This window comes from Panthera tigris, chromosome X (assembly GCF_018350195.1).
Source record: "Panthera tigris isolate Pti1 chromosome X, P.tigris_Pti1_mat1.1, whole genome shotgun sequence".
Classification (NCBI taxonomy): Eukaryota; Metazoa; Chordata; class Mammalia; order Carnivora; family Felidae; genus Panthera; species Panthera tigris.
In genome coordinates, this window is record NC_056677.1 from 33,037,440 (window position 1) to 33,061,308 (window position 23,869).

At 39.0% G+C, this 23,869-nt stretch overlaps 1 protein-coding gene across 1 annotated transcript in view; it reads left to right on the plus strand.

Annotated features, from left to right (window-relative positions):
* The first annotated feature begins 2,511 nt into the window (after window positions 1-2,511).
* The window catches only part of SYTL5 (synaptotagmin like 5), a 134,939-nt gene continuing 113,581 nt past the window's right edge, over window positions 2,512-23,869 (plus strand). The window contains exon 1 of the mRNA XM_007085472.3: window positions 2,512-2,557. The gene's annotated coding sequence lies outside the window, so the exon portion shown is untranslated. The remainder of the gene's footprint in view (window positions 2,558-23,869) is intronic.

The following is a 23,869-nucleotide window of genomic DNA, read 5'->3' on the forward strand; positions in this document are numbered from 1 at the left end:
CTATTTTTGTGACCCTTCTACAGCTTTCTGTACATGCTCACTTTTGTATTTCATCGTTCTCATTCCTGTTCCACAACAAAAAGCCATTTTACTTTAGAACAGCAATACCTTATGGGCTATAATGTATCCAAAATAAAACAGACTGAGATAGTAGATCAAAAAAATTAAAACTAGAGAAACAGATTCAACATCATTGTATTCGTGCTTTGGATTCACCTGGATCATCAAGAAAAGAAAGACACACGTGGGATTAAACTCTGCCTCAGGTGCACTTCTCTTACATTCAAATTTACGTAGCTCTGGTAGGTTAATGTATTGGGAATTTCTATTTGACCTCTCAGATGATTAGAAGATAATTGTCAGAACAAGATAAAACCATGACGTTCATACAGATATGAAACTAACATGTTTAAAGGTTTTCCTTAACCCACGAGAGAACCATTAGATGTTACAACTATGTCTTAGGAGTAAAGGCCATGCCCTAAAGTAAAACCTCTAATAGAGCCACCCTTAAAAATAATGAAATCCTACCCTTATAAATTCTGTAGAAGAGATAAAATTTGGAGTCTGATTCCTTAAAATTAATCAGGCTTGGGGAAACCTTGGGTTTTCTCCGTAACTACCTTAACAAAACATAAAAACAAACCTATTGAACTGCCTACTGGAACAAAAAATCAACACTTTTCAGAGGAAGATAGCAGAACCTGGAATCTCTAACATATTCACATCATCCAGTATACAATAAAATTTATTCAACATGCAAAGAAACAGGAAAATGTGACCTATAGTCAAAAAAAAAAAAAAAAAAGGAAGCCAATATGCCCTATTGTTGGACTTTTTAGACAATGATTTTAAAGCATTTATTCTGTGATCAAAGAACTAAAGGAGAATATTTTCAAAGAATAAAAGGAAATACAGTCTTAATGAATGAACAGGTAGGGAATTTCAACAGGTAAATGGACACTATAACCAAATTAAAACTTTAGAACTTAATTGGGAATTTGAATGAGTCACTTCTCCAAATCCTTCCCAATTTCTATACCCCAGAAACAACTATGTCACCTTCTGGGTATCTGCCTGCTGTTTGTCTCACCTGCATGTTAAAGTGCTTTTTAAATGCAAAAAAAAAAAAAGGTGGTGGGCGGGGAGCGGGGCAGGGGCGCTTGTGGGTGGCTCAGTCCTTAAGCATCTGGCTTTTGGTTTCAGCTCCTCACTATCTCAGGACATCCAGCTCCACACTGTCAGTGCAGAGCCTGCTTGGGATTCTTTCTCTCTGCCCCTCCTGCGTGTGTTTTCTCTTTTTCTGAATAAACTTAAAAAAAGAAAACAAACCTAAAAATAAAGTCTTAAAAAGATAAATGCAAAAAAAAAAAAAAAACCACTTTGGAACTTAAAATTACAATAACCCAACTAAAAAACACACTACACGGGTTCACCATCAGCTTGGAGGTGGCTGAAGGAGTCAGTGAACTTGAAGACTGATCAATAGGAATTATCCAGTCAGAAAAAAAAAACAAATAGAACAAAACAGATATCCTTGAGACTTTTTTTTTTTTTTAAAAAGTGTTATATTGGCTTTTCTGTGTGGCTCTTTGGACATAAGGAAGTAATAGTTCTCTTGATATGTAAAGCTGAACTCATCTTCTATTCATTTCTCTGGGACCCCAAAGGGCTACTGCAGCTAGAAAGAAGCGTGCTATGATAACATAAATGAATAATTGTGTTAAGGAAATAATCTTCCAGAATTTTTACTGACTCCATCTTAAGATGCAGTATATAGTACAAGCATTAGGAAAATTTTACTCATTATCTAACGTTCAGCTGAGCAATGACATTCTATTATAGTTATCTTTTCAAAATCATAAGTATAAAAAAATCATACACCGTGCATTGTCATGGTTAGACACATGGACTGTGGTGACGGGGTACCTGGATTTAACTTCTGGCTCTACCATGTATTAATTGGGTAACTGTGGGCAAAATACCTAGTTTGCTCATCTGTAATATGGGGCTAGTAATAGCTCATCCTTCATAAGTTTTGGAATTTATGGGAAATGATATATGTAAAGCACTTGGAATTTCACCTGGCACATATGTGTCAGTTGTGATCATCAAATATATATTTTCCTCGAATCTTTTAAGAGTAGAATATTTAAAGGAACAGAATATTGAAAGACATTAATTAATTAAGACATTAATTGAAACATTAAAACATTAATTGAAAGTATTAATTGAAAAAGTGTCTCTTTTCAAAAGTCTTCCCTAATGTGCTTTAGAGGACGAAACAGCTATTACCTTTCCCCTGCTAATCAGCAGAGGCATTCCTTTATGAAAGCGGAGATATTGCCTGCTTCTTGGAATAGCTGTCTACCACAGATAAACATTACTCTGAGCTACTGGGTGTGTTCAGTGTGTAAATAGATTGTGGGAACACGAGAGGCTGGTTTTTCAAGTTCCTTCTCCTAGCACTCCGTGAGGGTCAAGTAGACCAGCATTGTATACCTTGTATGTCCGAAAGAAAAGTGCATCTACAAAATACTCTAACCATCATATTGAGGTAAGAGTCATGTGCTTAGGGGTCTTCAGGGTGACATCACCTTTCTTGATTTTTGATCTCTGTGTGGTCGGGGGTTGGGGTTTGCTTTTCAGGAAATGAATGACTCTTTCCACTATTTGACATGAGATTTTACAATGAAATGAGAAAGAAAGGAATATATACAGAAGGGACATTTTGACCGTTGGGCTGCTGTGTAAGTTTGATGGCTTGATGAGGAAAATAGAAGCATCTTCTGGTTCCTAGGGCTTAATTTAATCTATAAGTTGTAACCTTGTGCTAGATCCTACTGAACAATGAGTGTCTCCATGAACAAATATATATCTCCTAGTGACATAAAGACCTCAGGTTCACAGCAGAAGTCCTGTCACTTTACCAAAAACTGGTCGCACCTTTGTATATAAGGTAGCAATCCTTGTGTTCTGATTTTCTTTCATTTGTTTAAATCTCAGATGTTTTATTTAGCATTGTTGAATAACAGTCCTGTTCTTGATATGGTTAAATATCCAATGTGGTTATATGTTTAACAGAAAAATTGCAAAAGTCTGAAAACTTTGGAATACTTTCCACATGAATGTGGTGTTTTTTAACACCGTGAGGAAATGAGATCCTGACTGAATATGAACGTATACTAGAAAGATGCATCAAGTTTTTGGAAAATTCTTTTTTATACAGACTTTTAATTAGCAGTGCTTTCTTTCTCATTTAAGTGAAAAATGCATTTTGGAACACAATATATCAAACCAGGTACTTGGAGAGAAAAGGTGTTATATATTTAAAGCATTCAAAATTATATATAGCAAATATTACTTGTATATGATGACGTATTTTAAAATCTTAGCCTCCTTAAAATGTCTTTAAAGCACAGGAATTTGGTGTTTAATTTTTTTACTTTATAATAAGATGTTTGTGTATTTAGACAACAGCTGAAGCACAGGACCGTTACAATTTATACCCCATGACTTAAGTGCACGAGGACATTCAAATGGACTCTAGTGAAATCCTTAAATGGATCTATACATCCCTGAGTGTGTGTGTACACATTTACATATGGACAACTAATATTGGGGAAACAGATAAGAAGGAAGATGAGAAAATGTCTTTTTGTTGTCAAATCATGGTTATTCTGGGCACTTAGGATTTTCTGAAATTCTCTGCCAGCCGGAGTTTGGGAGTTAGCTGTGTTGTCATTCAGTTTATTCCAGTTTGTTAATGTCTTCTAATTGGTTTAGGGAATGAAATAATATTTCTACCTCTTTGTGTCTTGGAGGCACATTTAGTGTTTTTGTTGAAACTATTTTCTTATGCTAATTTTGTATGTTAAAGAAATGCAGCTTTACTATGTGGAATGAGCAGTTTGTTTTACCTAAGCTCTCTTCTACAATGGCATATGTTATGCCTGTTTTGCCAGCATATGTAATAACTTAGCTAATCATCTTTAATACTTTCTATTTAGAATCTACTTGTAACTCTGTTTTTGTACATCCCATATGCTGCTTGTGTATGTACTGTTACTCTCACACGTTCACCCCCACACATACTTCCCCACTTTTGGATGATTTCACAGGGTTCTTTAACTTCTCTCCAACTTGGTTTCATTCCTGGCTCTGTCTTTCTGTGGGTAGTAGCATTGCTTCCTGTGACTTCTGCTTACCATGCTTTCTCCACATCTTTCATCACACCTAAGCCAGAGACATCCAATTATACTGAACACAGCAGTAATAAAAGAGGTGGTTCCATTGCTTCCATCATTTGTAGAGCTGGCAACTGAAGTGGCTACATTAAGTTCTGGAAGATCATCGGGGAGTCAGGTAGACCTCTTCGAGGTACAAACTCTGATAAATACATACACTCTGGGATAGGAAATTTACTTGATCTGGTTTTTCTCCCCTTTCACCACAACACATCTCTAAGAGGTACTTAATAAAATCTGCCCCTTCGTGCCTTGCTACCCATTCTCTCTCTTTTTAAAAAATTTTTTTAACGTTTATTTATTTTTTGAGAGTGAGAAACAGTGTGAGCGGGGGAGGGGCAGAGACAGACAGACAGACAGACAGACAGACAGAATCCGAAGCAGTCTCCAGGCTCCAAGCTGTCAGCCCAGAGCCCAACGCGGGGCTCGAACCCACGAACTGCAAAATCGTGACCTGAGCCGAAGTTGGAAGGTGAACCAACTGAGCCACCCAGGCGCCCCCCGTTTTCTCTTTTAATAAAACCCCACTTTATTTTAGTTTCCCTGTGATATAACATCTATCTTTGTCACTTTATTGGCATTGCACTTCCAAGGGTCACTTGTGTTGCTATTAGGAAATCTAATTACATTCATTCGTTCATGCATTCATTCAGTAAATATGCAACTCTCATGTCTGCCTTTGTGTACCTCTAGTATAGTTAGGAAAGATGTTAATTTACCTAAATAATTCATTTCAATTATGATAGGTGCTATGAAGGATGCTTTTCCAAATCCTCATTCTATTTGACTCCTTTGCTCTATGTGACATTCATAATCACTTCCTACGTCTTGAATCCTCCCTTCCTTGTTAATCCATGACTCTATATTATCTCTTCAGCTACTTTTCTACAACTTTGCCTCTCGCTGTCTCCTTCTCTTCCTTACTTGTCCGTTCCCCCAAAGGTGTATCATTTGGCCCATAATCTCTTTCTTCTTCTCCTTGCCTGTGATGTCCCATGAAACCATAGTTTTAAATATCACCTCTAAGTGAATGCTTGTAATATATCCATTTCCAGATTGTTCCATCTATTATGTATTTTCTCACTCATATGTCCAACTGTCACCTAATATTCGTCATGGTTGTAGCCAAACTCACTGTCTTTCATGTCCTCCTCTTTTCATCCATGTTTCTGCTAATGGTGTTGATGGTCTCCTGGTTTTGCACATTTGAAACCTCAGAGTCACTTTTGATTCTGACTTTTCCTTTGCTTTCAGTACCCAAACCATTATCAGTTCCAATTATTCTTTTCATTACAATGATGTCTAGAATCATTTCTCCTGTATCTTTTTGGTTATTATTTTTTTTCTTTTATGCTTTATTTTCTCATCCTCTCCTCCCTCAGTCTGAGAGCCACTTAGAACTCGAGTTCTTGGTTAGACCCCACCTCCACCAGAAAGTCCACGGATATCTTCTTTTCCCAAACCTTGGTGACAGTATTATAAGTGTGATAGAAAGAACACAGGCGTTGGTAGCCAAATATCCAGCCTTAAGTTCTTATTTTAACATCTAGGGCCTCCTGTGCACTTTCTCTCTCTGCCAGCCTCCGTTTCCTCACACTAATCCTATCTCATGCGGTGGTCACAAGAAACAAATAGGATCTTGGAGACGAAATCGTTTTCAAGTGTGAAGCACTATATAAACATTAAAGTAAGATTTGCTAATAGAAGAATAAGTCAGAGACAAGGACAAAGGTCCTGGGTCTTAAATACTGGGACAGTATAGTGTAGGCCCTGGGAAGCTGGACTCTCCAGCCAGACCACCTGCTTTTGAATCCTGGCTCTACTACTTAACAGCTGTAAGAAATTAGGAAACTTAGTTAGCTTCTCTGTTCCTGAGTTTCCTCTTCTGTAAAATGGGGGTAGTAAAAATTTCTACTCAAAGGGATATTGTAGGGTTGGAAGGGTTAATAGACGTAAAATACTTAAAAACAATGCCTGGCACATTTTAAGTACTCTTAAGTGTGGAAGTGGTGGTGGGGCATGTGGATACAAGGTGGGAATGATATATTAGAATGGAGTTACCTTATGCAGATCAGTGCCCCATCAAGGGTGGAAACACACAACCACAGAGTGAATACGTATACTTGGCTAAATCCCTCGTGACTCATAAAAAATGGTCCTCCCCTCTGCCGCAGAATTGAGCAAATGTACATCGAGGAGCCATGCATATTCTGAACAACCGGTTGGGGTTCAAGGATAGGGATAATGGTCTTTCAGACACTTTGGGGAAGTTAAAAAGGAATGGTAAATAGTTTGCCTTTTGGAGTCATGAAATATGTCAGTATTTCATGGAATCAAAATATCAGTATCCAGATGTCAAAAAAGAGACAACTATCCTCTGTATTCTAGAAATTTCTTTCTTTTTTTTTTTTTTTTAAATTTTTTTTTTCAACGTTTTTTTTTTATTTTTGGGACAGAGAGAGACAGAGCATGAACGGGGGAGGGGCAGAGAGAGAGGGAGACACAGAATCGGAAACAGGCTCCGAGCCATCAGCCCAGAGCCTGACGCGGGGCTCGAACTCACGGACCGCGAGATCGTGACCTGGCTGAAGTCGGACGCTTAACCGACTGCGCCACCCAGGCGCCCCAAGAAATTTCTTTCTTTAACAAGCATAGGCTTATAACATTTCACAGTGCAAGGGACCTTAGAAATTCTCTTCTTCTCAATTTATAGGCCCATTGGCCAGAGTATGTATCTTTACTCACACAGTAGTTTAGTTTGAGCGAGGGTTTTTTTCCCCCGTGTTAAGAAAACAGATAATAATACTTAAAACATTCCACGAGTGGTTTGAAGTGCTTTAAATTATTTAAACAATTGAATCTTCATGAGAATCCCACAAGATATCATCACCATCATCATCATCATCCCATTTACATAAGAATAAATTTAGGATCATAGAGGTTACGCATAACTAATGATAATTGAGCCAGGTTTCAAAGCCAGGCGGGCCAGGGCCAAAGCCCATATTCTCCATCACTGAGTCCTATCATCTCGGCCCCTCTGTGCTCTGGCCTTTGGTTATGCTGCTCCAGTTCTCCTTGACAAGTGCTATTAAATGCTTGATAGTTTTTCATAACATATAAAAATTACTAAAATGAGATTTGCACTAAGTTTCCCAGTGTCTTTGCAAGAAGAGTCTGATTTTTTTTTCTCGTCTATGATTCTGTATGCGAACATCAAAGGTCTCAAATAATGATCTTCTCTATTTCCTAGACAGCATATCATACTGTAAATTGGCGGGTACTTTGTACTGTTACTTCATTGTGGTTTCTGGCCACAGGGATATTCTCTTGAATGTGTGTTCGTTTCCATCTTTGTTTTTGCTAACATTTCAAAAGTTCAAACTCAGTATTTAGAATTGCTGTGTTATTTCATTTTCCTATTTTAACTCCTTGTTCATTTAAGTGTTCTTTCACTTTCGTGTTTTTCTTTTTACTTTAAGCATTATTGGCTACGAAAATAATTTACTAGGCTTTTACTTCATTTTCTTCTTCACTGAATAAAAATATTAAAATCAGTCTTTCCTCCACTGAACCCCTTAATAACTTTATTCATCTCCAAGTAGACATAATACCGTTTGTAACTCATGTTAGAGTTTAATTTAGCAGTTTCCAGTCCTTGCAACAGTTGACTTATCCAGGCTAATTTGATTTAATCTTTCTAATCGAATGCCAGGAAGCACTCTGTTCCTACATTAAAACACGTCCAATTCATTGAGGGGTCTGTGGTTCGTGTAAATAGACTTCACTTTGGTGTTGTACAGTCAGAAAATATTCCCAAAAGCGTTATCAGGACTTGGAGAGAAACTAGGAAGATGTATAAAGAAGCAACTTTAAGAGGTACTTTTTAAAAATAAATAAATAACTAAAACAAGTAAAAATTTTCCAAACCAAACAATGTAATTTTGAAAAACTCATTGAACATTAACAGTTTATTCTAAGAATGGAAGTGATAGATTTTACCACAGAATATGGAGTTGGGATGGGAGCTGTGTGTAGAGAAATCATACTTGGAATGTCGCCATCAAATAATGATGTTCCAGGATTCAAAAATAGACTTTGAATCTAAACATACTTTTATTTGGATTGCAAATAGTTCAGCAACAGCCCACTTGGTAAACACAGACCAAGAAAGGTCGTAATAAACATATTTATTTAATTCATGTGTCGAGAGTATAGAAAAATCCATTAATAGATCCTCCCAAGAGCCGTTTGTAGACAGCAATGATTTTTAGTCTCCTGGCGTGAAATTACATTAAAATCAGTATATGATGAAAATGTTTGAAATGAATTTCATTTAAATCAGTTGATATATCAAGGATATGGTCTCAAACAAAGCAGTAAGGACCTAATAGAAATAGGCATTTTTTCCGACTTTCAGTAAATAATGGTATATCCAAAGATGTCTGTGTCTACAAACAAATGTATGATTTTAAAGTTTTACATTTTGACTAGGACTAGACATATATTAAAACACATTTTGTGGGGCGCCTGGGTGGCTCAGTCCGTTAAGCGTCCGACTTCAGCTCAGGTCACGATCTCGCGGTCCGTGATTTCAAGCCCCGCATCGGGCTCTGGGCTGATGGCTCAGAGCCTGGAGCCTGCTTCCGATTCTGTGTGTCTCTCTCTCTGCCCCTCCCCCGTTCATGCTCTGTTTCTCTCTGTCTCAAAAATAAATAAATGTTAAAAAAAAATTAAAAAAAAACAAAACAAAACATTTTGTGACAAAGAATCACTGCCCTCTGGTTAAGAAAGCAGCCCGGGGAAATAACTACAAGGAACTCCAGTCAATAATTTGGAAAAAGAAAAGACTAGAATGTTTTGTTTGCATTAGCCATGCTTAAGAAGGAAGAATTTAACTTAACTTCAAACCGCTCATAACTGTCATCTAATTTGGTTGGCTATTACTGAGTTTGAGCTCCAAACACAGGAAGGTTATTTCTAAATCAGTTATATACAACAAACAAAATAGCTATTGATTTTCTTTCAAGTGAATTCCTGTTTGACTTTTTTATTGTCCTTGTGAGTAATAGTTGTGTGTTTGGTTTTATACTTAAGCACAATAGGATGTAACTAAGTATTAGCACCACACAGATCTACAGAATAGGTTCCTGAACAATGAGGATAAAATCCAGGGATAATATTCGATTGATTATATTGAAAAACTATTGACCCTGGGTCAGCCAACATAAAATGTAGGTCCATTGCTGCCACTAATAATCTTAGTAACTGGTCACACTTTCTGTGGTTTACTATGACCCAAGGACTATTCAAGTGTTTTTCATGTAACCATGATCACGTCTTGGTTTAGTCATGTCTGTGAGTCATTTGACCTTGGTCAAATTAAGTACTTCTAGAAGTATCTCCCTGGGATAGTTTTTCTCCTCCCCTGGCTTCTACCTTTCTTCCTGGTTCATAGGCTCACCCAATCTGTGCTGGCATCTATAAAGCTGTTGCTGATTTGGCCTTGTTCCCAATGTCTCGCCAATTGGCATCCTCTCTATGACCTTTTGTCAACGGTAGAGGAGCCTGAATTCTCTCGGCTCGTAGGTCTGCTGGTCCCTGTAGACTTCCTCTTATCTCAACCATGCAAGTTCCCCTCCCCCAGCTGAGCTCCTCAGGCCATGCTTGCAAGAGCCAAGTAGCACCAGGCCCTTCCTAACCTATTTTTCTTTACCCTCTCCACATCCTGACCACTGCTGGAGGTTTCATTTCCTTTTTTAGTCAGGAGAAGCTGTTCCAGTGTCTTATCCTACGTTTTCTTTATACTGTCTTCAAATAAAACTTGATGTTCTGACCTCCAAGCTTTGTTCTTGGTAGAGAGAACACCTAGCTTGAGGAACATTTGAAGAAAAAGAAAACATCGAGAACAGTGTTGTTTCCCAAATGATCCGTGGCAAAGAACCAGTTCCTTTGTTTTTAATTTTCCAAGCCACCTCAGACTAACACTTTTTTGTAAATTGTGTTGTGTCATGATTCCATGGATGACACACTCCTTTGGCATGTCACTGTCAAATTTCTATAAAAGTTTTTAAATGTTATCAGTTTTGTATGTGTCTTGTCCCAGCACCAGTATGTGAACCACGTTTAAATATTTTTATTTTTTTAAGTTTTATTTATTTATCTTGAGAGTGAGAGAGCACGTGTGCAAGTGGGGGAGGGGCAGAAGGAGGGAGAGAGAGAGAGACCCGGGCAGCCTCCACACTGTCAGCGCAGAACCCGATGTGGGGCTCGAACACGTGAACCGTGAGATCATGTCCGGAGCCGAAGTTGGACGCTTAACCGACTGAGCCGCCCAGGTGAACCACGTTTAGAGCAGCATTGCCACAGACCCCACCTTTCCTAGGAACAAAGGATCTGTATTTACTGCAGTCCATCTTTCATTTTTCTGATGTGTCTGTATGTCCATCTCTCTACAGTCTTTTGGTGCCTACAGATGTGCACCCTCAAAAGCAGGAGTACTGGGCCTTGGTATAAGACTGACCAAGACAAAATTATGTGGGTATACAATACAGTATAATGGTCGTGAACACAGTCACTAGAGGAACCCTGGCTTATTTGGAATCCCCCCTCCACCACTTGTGCGCTGTGTGGCATTGGGCACGTGTTTTAGTCTCCCTCTGCCTTGTTTTCCCTCTCTGTAATATGGTAATGATAAAAATAAGTAACTCCAAGTGTTGATGCGACGATTGCATGACTTAACATATGTAAACCAAGACCCTGTAACAGTGCCTGGCCTTTGTAAGTAAGTGCTATGTGAGTGTTTACCATCATTTTTACCATGAGCCATAAGGTAAAGGAGTTAAGGCAAGTGTACTAATGAAGCCGGAAATAAACAACCCAATGTAAAATATAATGCCACATGGATAACAGAACAGATATAATTGATTATGACTTGGATAACGTGAAGTATAATAATGGTTTCTTTTTGGCTTTGCATTTGCTATCTGAGGAATTCTGTGGCTTCACATGGAACAAGAGTATGTGACAGGGAATGATGCTAGGCATTTGGCATTAGCCATTCCTTTTGATTCTCCCAGAAACCCCATGAGGTGGGTATTATCAGTATCTCCAGTTTACATAAGAATAAACTGAGGTTCAGAAGGATTAAATAGCTTCTTTAACATAGTAGGTAGGAAAGCTGGGGTTTCCACTCAGAGCTTCCTGACTCCAAAACCTGGAGTTCTTGCAATTGGCTGTTTGAGCTCTCCATTGGAAACCCGTGGGAAGTTTTAAAACTACAGTGCCTTACCACCAAATTCTTTAATTTGATTGAAAAAAACCGCCAGCTCTACTGAGAGAAAATGCACATACCATGAGATCTACCCATTTGGAGTGTGCAGTTCAATGTTTTTTTAATATATTCATACATTAAACACCATCCCCACAATCTAATTTTAGAACATATTCATCCTGGGGTGGGCCTGACAGCAAAGTCCCTGAGGTCTTAGCTTCAGGGCTACAGACCCTGTAGGAGATCTTGAATGGACTTCAAATGGTCGTGAACCTTTTTTAGGATCCACAGCTCTTGTTATCTTTCCCAAAGGAGTAGAGATGCAGGGGTGCCTGCGTGGCTTAGTTGGTTGAGCCTCCGCCTTTGGCTCAGGTGATGATCTCACTGTCTGTGAGTTCGAGCCCCGCGTCGGGCTCTGTGTTGAGCCTGCTTCGATTGTGTGTCTCCCTCTCTCTCTGCCCCTCCCCTGCTCATGTTCTGTCTCTCTCGGTTTCTCAAAAATGAATGAACGCTAAAAAGAATTTAAGGAATAGAGATGCAGCTCAGATGGTACTAAGAGACTCTAGACTGGTGTGTTCTCAAACTTTAGGGTGCATGCAAATCACTGGAGCCTCTTGTTAAAATTCAGGTTCAAATTTAGTAGGTCTGGGATGCAGTCAGGCACACAATAATTTTGATTATAGGAATACTAACGTGAAACAGATAAGTGAAACATTATCTGCCCTACAATCCCATTCTTCTCATTGGTGAATCTGTGTTACCAAAAATCCAATCAACAAACAAAACCAGACACGAATATTCAATCGTTTTTTGTTTTTTGAATTTTGTCAATAAAATATTTCTGGGCATCTGTTTTCTCTTATTATGTAAGTATCTACAAAATAGTTTTGCCTCTTGGACCAGAAAGCCTAAAATATTTACTGGCTGGCCCTTAATAGAAAAATTGTGTTAACTCCTAGTGTAGACCAAAGTATGACCACCTTCGAGGAATAAATGTTATTCATCTTACTCTCCACAGCTCTTTGCTGCATTTGGCAGACATGGCGTTACCAATCAGATGGCTAAGAATAGTAAGTATGAGGGGCAGCACGCTGGCTGCATTTATGGATATTTCTTCCTCTAGAAAAGAGGTCTGGGTAGGTGAGAGTCAACTTCTGGTTTAGTTTACACATAGATCTTCCTGGAGTTGCAAGCTACTTGCCTGAATAGCATGGAGAGCTTTCCACAAAGGATCTAGTGTCTTCTCAGCTAGGTCGTGTTGACAAGACTTTGGAAGCGGGATTCTCTAGGAACAATTTGCAATCCACAAAGACAGCTTGGTTAATTGGGGTTGGATGCTAGTTAGCTGAACTTATTGGCAGAATGTTGCATCTTCTTATACCAGCCTTCAAGCCCCCTAATGTTTAAGGTGTTTGTTAAGGGTTAGGGTTATCTGACCATGAATTTTACATGTATGAAGACATTTCTGCTGATTTTCCAACATTAGCTCACTTTGATTCCTGTGAAAAGGATCTGCTAAAACATTATGACTCTTCGAAATTCTCCAGGCTTCAAGTGGTCTCCTGCACTATAGTCTTTATTATCAATCTTCTTCTCAGATGGACACCTGAGGAACTATTCTTTCCTTTGGTTTTGATAAACAACTTCAGATATCCTTACCGATAACTCGTTTTTAGCCTGGACCTCTATTGTCTGTCCATGTATCTATCTACCTTTGATGCAAGACGTTGTCTGTTCTCAACACCCATCCCAAATAATCCTTGTTACCACAAGGTCCATAACTGGTGGCCAGATTTTAGAATGCTCCAGGGGGACAAGTACAAAGTGTGACCTTGACGGAATTAGATTATACACCAAGATAATTGAAGGATTTACTAATTATATTATTAGAGGGTAGGATGTTAGGGCAAGGAATTTGTGATATAACCCTGGATTGGGGTGAATTTACTGATATGGTGCATTTTCCAAAGATCCTGGGTTTAGTGTAGTACTTCATGTAGCTGGCGGGATTTGTAACAGTTTACTTGATTGGTTAATTGAAATATTAACTTAACGGTGGCCTACATAGAGTCTAAGTGATATACTTGACTCTCAATTCATTAGACTCAACTGCATACCCCACTGCGTTGATTATCCCTTCTTAGTGTTTCATCAGCTCATTTTGTTCCTTTGTCCCTTCTTTAATCATTATTCATCATGCTCCTATCCCGGGCCCTTTTCATATGTTCTCACTTGCATAACCTTAGGGACCACATAAACACCAATGATTCCCACTGAAATGCCTCTAGTGTAGACTTCTCTGATGCACTGTAGTTCCATATTCCAAACGCCCTTTTGGACAGATCTTTGTTGATGTTTGCCTCATAAGCACTTCGACCTCAACATGTTCAAATTTTCAAATTTTTTCTCTCAACTTTTTCTGTCTTGTATCCTCTATCTCTGTTAACAGCATTACCATCAGCATTCCATTTACTCCAGTCCTATTGAATCAGAATCTCTGGAGATGAACCCTCCGGAATCTGTGTTTGAGCAAGTCCCATAGGTGATTTTTATGTACACTAGCATTTAAGAATCTTTATAGTTCCCTATGCTGGAAGCCTCAGAGTCATACCCTCTCCTGTTTACCACCTACATCTAGTTGGTAGCTGGATCTTATTGAGGTCATCCCCAAATGTCTAAAAAATGACCCTTGGGTCCTTCCCCACTACCCCACTTTTGCTTCCTAATCTGTCCCTGGCACTCCTGCAGGAGCCTCCATGCTGTCTGCATAACCTCTGCCCTCTCTTTTGTATAATCACTGAATGCTGGTATCTTTCAAAAGCCAAATCTAAGAGAGAAAGCTGACTGTGCTATTTCTTGACTTAAAAGCACTCAACAGCTTGATGGCATGGGAGCAGTTTTCAGACTTTTTAAGGTCGTGGAACTCTTTCTTCAAATAGAACTGTGCCAGGAAATCCAACTTATAGAACAGATAAAAGCAGAGCTGCTCTGTTTGAAGCAGGGGTCGGCGCCACAGCCTTGGCCACTCAACCTGCCTTGCTGCGTTTCCTAAGAAACCATTCCCAAAGACACAGTTTGAAAAACACTCGATAAAGTCCAGATGCTTTATTTGGATACCACATTCCTCTCTGGCTGGCACCCTCCTTCTTCTCACCTCTCCACCATTAACTCGGACCCCAGCCCTGGGATTATTCATTATTCCCTGGACTAGTTGTATGTCCTTGTGACTTTTCGTATTTACTGTCTTTACATCCTTGAATGGCTACTCGCCTCTTCCTAATTGTTCTTTTTCTTTGAGTTCTCACAGCCAAGTTGGCATTTATAAGACTGTTCTTTTTATGTGTATGTCTGTCTCTGCTAGAAAATGGAAAGCTCCTTGGGATATAGCCCATGCTTTCTTCCTCTGGGTATCCCCGAGATCCAGCATAGTTTCTGACACATGGTTTTACACATGCTTATTGTGACCCATTCTCTCTCTTCTTTGGTTTTATTTTTTTCCAGACCGGACATGCCTTAATGAATTAAACATTACCTTAAAAAACAACTTTATTAACCTCAAAGCTATATGACAATACTACTGAAATATTTTCCTGTTTGATATCCGAGCATAATAATCCATGGAAATATGCATTGTGTATCATGGCATATGAAGCTGAGCTAATACTGGTACAATGTATTTTTGACAGCAATGACATTTGCTGTCGTTTTTTATGGATAGTGTATGTTATGTGTATTCTTTGTAGAAACGTGAAATTAAAGACAATTATAAAGAAGAAATTAAAATATAGCCATAATGTAACTCCCCAGAGATAGACCTAATATTTTGACTTATTTATTTCCATTCTTTCTTCTGTAATATTTAGGTGTGTATACATTTCCTTTTAAATTGGAGCCACAGTGGCACCTGGGTGGCTCAGTTGGTTAAGCGCTGACTTCGGCTCAGGTCATGATCTCACAGTTTGTGAGTTCAAGTCCTGTGTTGGGCTCTGTGCTGACAGTTCCAAGCCTGGAGCCTGCTTGAGATTCTGTGTCTCTCTCTCTCTCTCTGCCCCTCCTCTGCTTGAGCTCTGTCTCTGTCTCTCCCTCAACAATAAAATTAACATTAAAAAAATTAAAAAATAAAATTAGAGCCATAGTGTGTAAGTACTTTTATATCCTGATTTTTTTCACTTCATATTATGAGCCCTCCATCATGTCATCATATATGAGAATCTTAGTATTGTTGAGAATCTTACTAATAAAAATTGTGGACTTTCTAAGCAATTTCCAAGAAATGTTTATTCATTTTTGAGAGAGACAGAGAGACAGGGAGGGAGTGAGGGAAAGAGGACATGAGCAAAGGAGGGGCAGAGAGCAAAGGAGACACAGGATACAAAGCAGGCTCCAGGCTCTGAGCTGTCATCCCAGAGCCTGACGTGGGACTGAAACTCACAAACCGCAAGATCACAATCTGAGCCAAAGTTGGATGCTTAACTAACTGAGCCACCCAGGTGTCCTTGAAATTTGTGAATTCTTAATGGAAAGTCTAGGAAACTAGAGAAACAGACCTGTAGGCATTTTGTGAATCAAAGGGAATGGAGGAACATTTTGACTAATCTTTCTTAGTGACATATTGCTTAACTTCAGTGTAAAGGCAAATGGATGGAGGGGTCTAAGATTTTTTTGAGCATCTGTTATGTGCCAGATACTGTGCTTTATATACATTTCACATTTTATGTACTTTTTAATACATGTATGTACATTTTATATATACTCTGTATACAAACATTTGAATATTCACAACAAACCAAGGAAGTGGACATTCATATTCCCATTTTGCAGATGAATAAACTAAAATGCAGGAACTTAGAATACCTTGTCCAGGTTATTATCTCAGTCAGATTTTAATTCCATTTGTTTCTCAAGCTTCACACTGTCTCTAACAGCAACTCTGAGAGGGTACACCGAGGTTGCCTTTGATTGTGAAGGCTTTGTATTAGCAACGCTTATCCTGTGGGGTATAAACCTTTGGGTAACCACAGTTTTTGAGCCCCTGAAATTACCTCTCTTTGTTAGACATTATACATGTCTATGATACATTAGAATATATTTATACTTTTTCAAAGTAGAGAGTCTGTGGTTCTTGGCTGTCTAAGGTATCCTTCAAAAAGCTTTATGTATTTCTCTTGCAGATAATGGAGCATCCACAAGTCTTGCAGAAACCCTTTGAGGAGACTGTAGTTTTACTTGCCAGGCCCTGCCCTGAGAACATTATATTTTCTTGCTCTCTTACCTTTTTGTGTGTCCCTGGAACCCATGGAATACATTTTCTCTGGATACTCACCAGTACCTCTGATACTGTTTGTTTATAAGAGAGTCTCATACAATTTCCATGTCTGCTAGCTGTGCTACCAAGTCACTAATATGCGTTCCTGTGTGTAAAATAATAATAACTCTTGCATTCTTACTTCTTCACAGCTGAGCATTTCAAACCGGGCTTTGCATATCTAAAAGTACCTATACTTGTACTGACCCAGTAGCTTCATTCCTATCAAGAGCTCAAAGAATGCATGACCCTTGATTTGCAAACTTCCTGGTCACCACACTCTTATACACCTAATAGATTAGGAAGTGACATATGGTAAATTAGAGAAGGGTACAAATTCTTCACTACAATTCCATTCCATTGGGATTGAATTCACTTCTCTTAATCTGGGATGACTTTAGTAATTTGGTTGACAGATAAAACATGGTAGAAGTTCTGTTCTGGGACTTCCGAGGGTAAGATTTAAGACGTCTTGCAGCTTCTGCTTTGGCCTTTAGAATGCTTGGTCTAGGGAAGGACAGCTGCCATGTAAAAAGTCTGACTACCCTGAGACCACCATAAGGGAGAAATCACACATGGGTGTTGGGGTCAGTAGCCCCAGGGGGGCTCCCAGCCAGCTGTTGACATCAAGTACCAGATATGTGAGTGTGTTGTCCTTAACATCCTACCTAGTCCAGCCTTCAGATCACTTTGGCCCCAGCTGCCATCTGACAGCAGCAGCATCAGAAACACAAAAATGAAAGCCTCCCAGTTAAGCCCAGTCAATCCAAAAAACTGTAAAAAGTAGTGATACGTTGTCTGAAGTCACTAAATTTGGGGATAGTTTGTTACTGAGCAACAGGTAACTGAAACATGAAGGAATGAGTGCACCTGTTGTATTTGGAGCTAATAGGCTCCACTTATATAGAAGGTTTCCAAGGAAATTCCAGTAATGTTCTTCCTACATTTTGTATGGTGGATCCTTCTCTTGTCGTCACATTCTCCCTGCTATTTTTTTTTTAATTAAGCGAACTTTTCTGTTCATTTTGCATACATCTGTTGTAAAGACGGCAATGTTTTATGACATTCGGTAACAGAATTATTGGAAGAGGGCTGTCTGATTAAATAGAACCTACTGCAGTCTAAGAAGATGGCATCCATAATAAAGAGGCCACCATCATGTCCTTTACAGTGGCTTCAGGGGTAAATTCCACTCTAAGCCCATTAGTATCACACTGATTCCCACTGAGTTGGAATATTGTCCAATTTTTCCATCCCAAGCATCTGCCCAGAATATAGTTTCTTTTTCCCAATTTCATTTTGACATAGAGCATCACCCCAGGCTGACTGAATGTTCTCCCCTGAGATAAGATGGTATATATTCCAATTTTTATTGTAGGCATTGCTTCTAAGATGTTTTATTTTTTATCTCATCCGTTAGACGTCCAAAATAAGTCTTACGGCTAAAATCATGGTGTTGGCAGGACTTCCTTCTGGAGGCTCCAGAAGAGAATCCATTTCCTTGTCTTTTCCAGCTTGTAGGGGCTACCTGCATTTCTTGGCTCATGGCCCCTTCCTCCATCTTCAAAGCCCATTTCTCCAACCTCTACTGCTATCATCACACCTTCTTTCCTGACTTAAACTCTGCTACCTCCCCCTGCTAAGGACCCTTGTGATTACATTGGGCCCATCTGGATGATCCAGGACAATCTTCCCTTCTTAAGATCCTTAGTCACATCCATAAAGGTTCTCATGACTAGTACATGAGCGTCTTTGGGGCTGTTATTCAACCTGTCAAAGGTACCTAAGCTAGATTAGGAGTCAGGCATTTAAGCAGATGCCTGTGGATACTTAGAGGAGTTAGGTGAACAGGTAAGGATAGGGTATTCCAGGCACAGAGGCTTTTAAGTAGAAAGATCTGGAGGTGAAGAGGCCACAGCTGTTTTAGAGGAATCAAGTGCTGAATGTAGTTAGATGGTAAATACATGAGAGAGGGGTAGGCAAGAGCCAGATAATAAAGGGTTTTTAAAACCATATTAAACAATTTGAACTTCTAAGAGCAAAGGGAAAACACTGAAGGATTTTAAGCACGGGAGCAACACTGGTCAAATTTGTGTTTTGGAGGAATCTGATGTAGGAGAGCAAGATGGAAGCAGGAAACTAATACTGAAAAGCCAGGGTGGTATCACCCAATGTGCAATAAAATTCATTATTGACCATCAAAACCAGCGCATCTACCCAGCTTCCCTGTTGCTGGCAATGTCACCTGTACTCTTTTAAGATAAAATTCTTAAAATTATTTTTGGCTTCTCTTTTTTCCTTCTAACCCCACTCAGCCACCACACCTTCCTGCTTCTTGAATGTTTTAAATATATAAAACATATGACTGTATGAATGTGTCTCAAATAATAAACAATATGGAAATAAATTTCATTTTTTCTCTAACCCCTGACAACCTAGCTACCATCCCTATAGGCAACATGATTCGTAGGTCTGTATGTATTATTCTATGCCTTTTCCTGTGTCTTTGTGTATATTATAAATATGCATATATCAATGTCATTGCATTAGACACATATGCATTTGAAATCATAAATATAATCCCTATTTTGACTAGCAATGTAGTTTAGATATTCCCATGTTGGTACATATTTTTAAATATTTTCCTTTAATATGGAACCGCAGTATTGCTGTAACATGAGGCTATTTCAGAATTTTCACTGCGGATAATCAGGCTACAATGAATAGCTATTCATTATCCTCACATATACACACAGTTATTAATTTTTCTGTAAGATAGATTCTTGGGGTGCCTGGATGACTCAGTTAAGCATCAGACTCTTGATTTCAGCTCAGGTCATGATCTCACAGTCTTAAGATCAAGCCCTGCATCAGCCCCCATGCTGGGCATGGAGCCTGCTTCAGATTCTCTCTCTCCCTCTCTGTCTGCCCCTCCCCTGCTCACATGTGCGCATGCATGTGCTTGCTCACTCTCAAAAAAAAAAAAAAAAAGATGGATTCTTAAAAGTGGTCAAAAAATGCATGTCTTAATTTTTATTTTTTAAATTTTATTTATTTTTGTATGTCTTAATTTTTAAAACTTCATTGAGGTATGAATGACATACAAAAAACTGTACATAGTTCATGTACACAATTTAATGAGTTTGGAGATGAGCATACACCCATGCAGTTATCACCACAATCAGTGCCATACACATATCCATCACTTCCAAAAGTGTTCTCCCATCCTATGTATATATATATGAATGAAGGGTAAGGCACTTAGCAATTTTTTTCAGTGTATAACACAATGTTGTTAACTGGAGGCATTATGCTCTACAGTGGATCTCTGGGGATTACTCATCTAGAATAACTGAAACTTTCTACCCTTTGACCAATTTTGAAAGATTTAACTCATCCTCTAAGAAGGGTGACAAGAGATGTAAAGCCTCTGAGATTTTACCCTCCTTTCAAGCTACCAAGTAGGACTGTCATAGTTTTATGGATGGTGATTAAAGACCTCCCACTCCGGGGTCAGATGCCGTGGACTTGATTACTCAGAGCACAGAAAGTCTCATGAGCTTCGTGTTGGCATCGGTTGCCCTTGTCCTCGAGTGCCCAGGTGAAAATAGTGCATGCAGTGGACTTGTGTAACAGCTGAGGAACCCTGAACTTAGGGAACCCAAATTTTTTACAGTGAGCTTCCAGCAAATCTGCCCTCTGCCCTGGAGAGAGACTTTTGCTTTGTCGAACAGATCGTAAGCAAATCTGTCCTCGGCTCCAGAGACAGACACAGTGTCTTTCCTGGCTGGTCACCAAACAAACATCCTTGGAAGGACTCCCCAGAACAGAAGGGCAGCTAGTGCCTCTCCTCCCAAGACATGGTAGATATGGAAGAGAGCCACGGAGATTTCTCTCTCAGCTAGGGATTGAACGGATTTCTCCTTCCATCGGTGGGGCCTAAGCCTGCCCATTTCCACCCACTCTCATTAAACAATTGGATGATACACATTTTTGTATTTTACATTTTTATAACCTAATGGGAAAGCTAAAATGTTTTCTCCTTATTATAATTTGCATTTATATAACTAGTGAGCTAACTGAGCCTCTTTCCATGTTTCTATGATTCGTTTCTGAATTGCCAATACTGTGAGTTGCCTATTCTTATGTGCACCTTATTTTATTGGTTCATTTTCTTGTATTTATCTCTTTAAATTTTTTTTAATCTTTATTTTTGAGAGAGAGAGAGAGACAGAGCACAAGTGGGGGTGGGACAGAGAGAGAGGGAGACACAGAATCCAAAGCAGGCTCCAGGTTCTGAGCTGTCAGCACAGAGCCCGACGCGGGGCTCGAAGTCACAAACTGGGAGATCATGACCTGAGCCGAAGTCAGACGCTTAACCGCCTGAGCCACCCAGGTGCCCCTTGTATTTATCTCTTTATATTTTCTAGATATGAATCCTTTTCCTGCATTATATGGAACCATCACTTGTTTTCACTTTATTTGCAGTGACTTCCTTTGTACACTTATTTTAAGTTTATATATGATCTATTCTCTGAAACTTTTTGGGGGGACAGTATAGAATTTTATATAGGTCTTGGTAGTTAAAAAGCATGTAGAGGAACTATCAAATAAGATTTAAGTCTATCTTCTCATTTTTCTTTAAAATCTTTCTCTTTTGAATTTATTTAGATTTTCTCCTTGCTGATTTCTCTTAGGATAGAAATAGTCTTCTAAAAGAAGTAGGATAAAAAGTCTTTGCTTTAGAAATACCAAAATACGTGATGCTGAGATAAGAACCAGTTAATGTCAGATATCTTTTTTCCAAACTGAGGGTTCTGTGAAAGTTCACAATTAACATTAGAATATTAAAGACTCTGAGAAGTTCTGTAGAAGAAAAATAATTTGATTTAACTCAATATGGAAAAATTTTCGTTGGACTGAAGAACTTTTAAAAAAATTCCATAGAATATCTCATGACATCTTATGGGATGCTATTGCTTCCATGGAGGCATTGAGAGGCAGTCACATGTCACATTAGAAGCAGGGTCCCTGAAACCACAGTGCTCTGAATTACTACCTGAGCATGTTAATTAACTTCTCTAGGCCTCAGCTTTCTCATCTATAAAATGGGGGTATTAGGATTTATTTTGCAGGGGAGTTATAAGGATTAGTTGAGTTCTATAAGTGTTAGCTATTACTGTGTAACATTCTGAGGATGCCACTCTTGGAGCATCACTATAAAGCTGGTAATATTTTCAATTGGCCTCCCTAATAATGTTCAGAGAATCAATACATTGTGAAATTTAAAAAAATTCAATTATATTCCCATTGAATGTTGCACACAGTTGTCTATGTAAGAATAAACTGCTGTACTGAAAATAATGCTTATAATTTCACACTATCTGCCTTTGAGTCTATCATAGTGAAAGAACGATTTATTTCACTCCCCACGGCGTGTTTATCTCCATGGTCATTCTCACCATTTGACAGTCATGTGGATTCTTGCCTGCTTGTCTATTTGAAAGACACTCCCAAGTGAATTTTGCAAATGCTGTTTCGCCTGTATCCTGAGCATTTCTAAGTCTGCCAGAAATCTTCCTAACCGTTGTGCTGTCACACAGTGACAGAAAAACAGGAAATTGATTTTATTTTTATTAATTTCATCCTAAGGGCACTGCCAGAAGTAGTTCACTTCTAAAGCTGCATTTCAAGTACTCCTTAATAAGATATGTTTAGGTCTTTCCTTTGACAAAAATATCAACCTGCATGATTTTTAAGTGTGTTACTCAAAAAATACGCTTTTTAAAAAAATACATACGTATCTTGGTGACGCTGTGAGAATTTTTTATTATTGCGTCTTTTGTGGTGCTCAGCAGTTAATGATCTGTCCCAATCTGTCTATGCTGAAAGGCAGCAGAACGACTTAGGAACAATTCTGCCATCTTTTTGAACAGTTTTGCAGTTTGTCAAGGCTGCTAGCCAAAGAGGGGAAAATCTACATCTAAAATGTTGACGTAGAGAGATATGTTAAAGTGAAAGTATTGAAGAATTAAATAAAAATGGATTTCTTCTCCAAATCTGACTAGTGTTTTCACAGCACATTTAACGAAAAGAAAGAGGATCGACTCTAGATAAAATGCTCTTAGGGTTATTTTTACTTCTTTTTTCTTACCTAAGTAAAGGGTGTAGAGGGTACAAGATTCTCCAGGAGGGTCTTTGAACTAGCTAAAAAGAGGCATCAAGAAATTGTACAAATTTAGGTGAATTCATCCCACGCCAACTGCTCGTCCTCCAAAGGCTCGTACATTTTTTTTTTTTTTTGGTTGGTGTACAGAGAACAGATGAAACGTAGGTTCAGACTAAACACAGAGGGTTCCATTGGCAGGACCAGGACATCCACTCCTTAAAAAGGAGAGCTCTATGGGAAGCCAGTCCACAATCAGAAGTGTCCAGGAAGAAGTGAAATTCAAGCAAGAGGATATTTCCCTTTGGTTGTATGATTTGAGTGGGTGTCTGTGTGTGTGTGTGTGTGTGTGTGCGTGTGTTTATTGAAATTCTAGTTAACATACAGTGTGATATTAGTTTCAGGTGCACAATGTAGTGACTCAACACTTCAATACATCACCCTATGCTCATCACCACAAGCGCACTCCTTGATCCTCATCGTCTATTTAACCCATGACCCCACCCACCTCTTCCTCTGGTAACCATCAGTTCTACAGTTGAGTGATTAATGTCATGAAATTTGCCACACTGACGCCCCATCCTGCAACATGGAGCATGCGCTGCAGGGAGTAAATGGGTTATTTTCATTTTGAGGCCCGAGTGATTCTCCTGTGCTCAGAACCTGGATGGGCATCGTCGGCCTCTAGCTCCTTAGATCTCCTTTGTCTATGCCCAGGCTCACTTTCTCCTCTGCCCCATATTTCTCCAGGACTGTCACCAGTTAGATTCCATCCTATTAAATGCACAGTCCAGTCCTGCCGCCTGGAGGACACACACTGATTTTCTTAGTAAAGTTTTGGCTACTTCTTAACTATCTCTTTGGCCACTCATTTATAA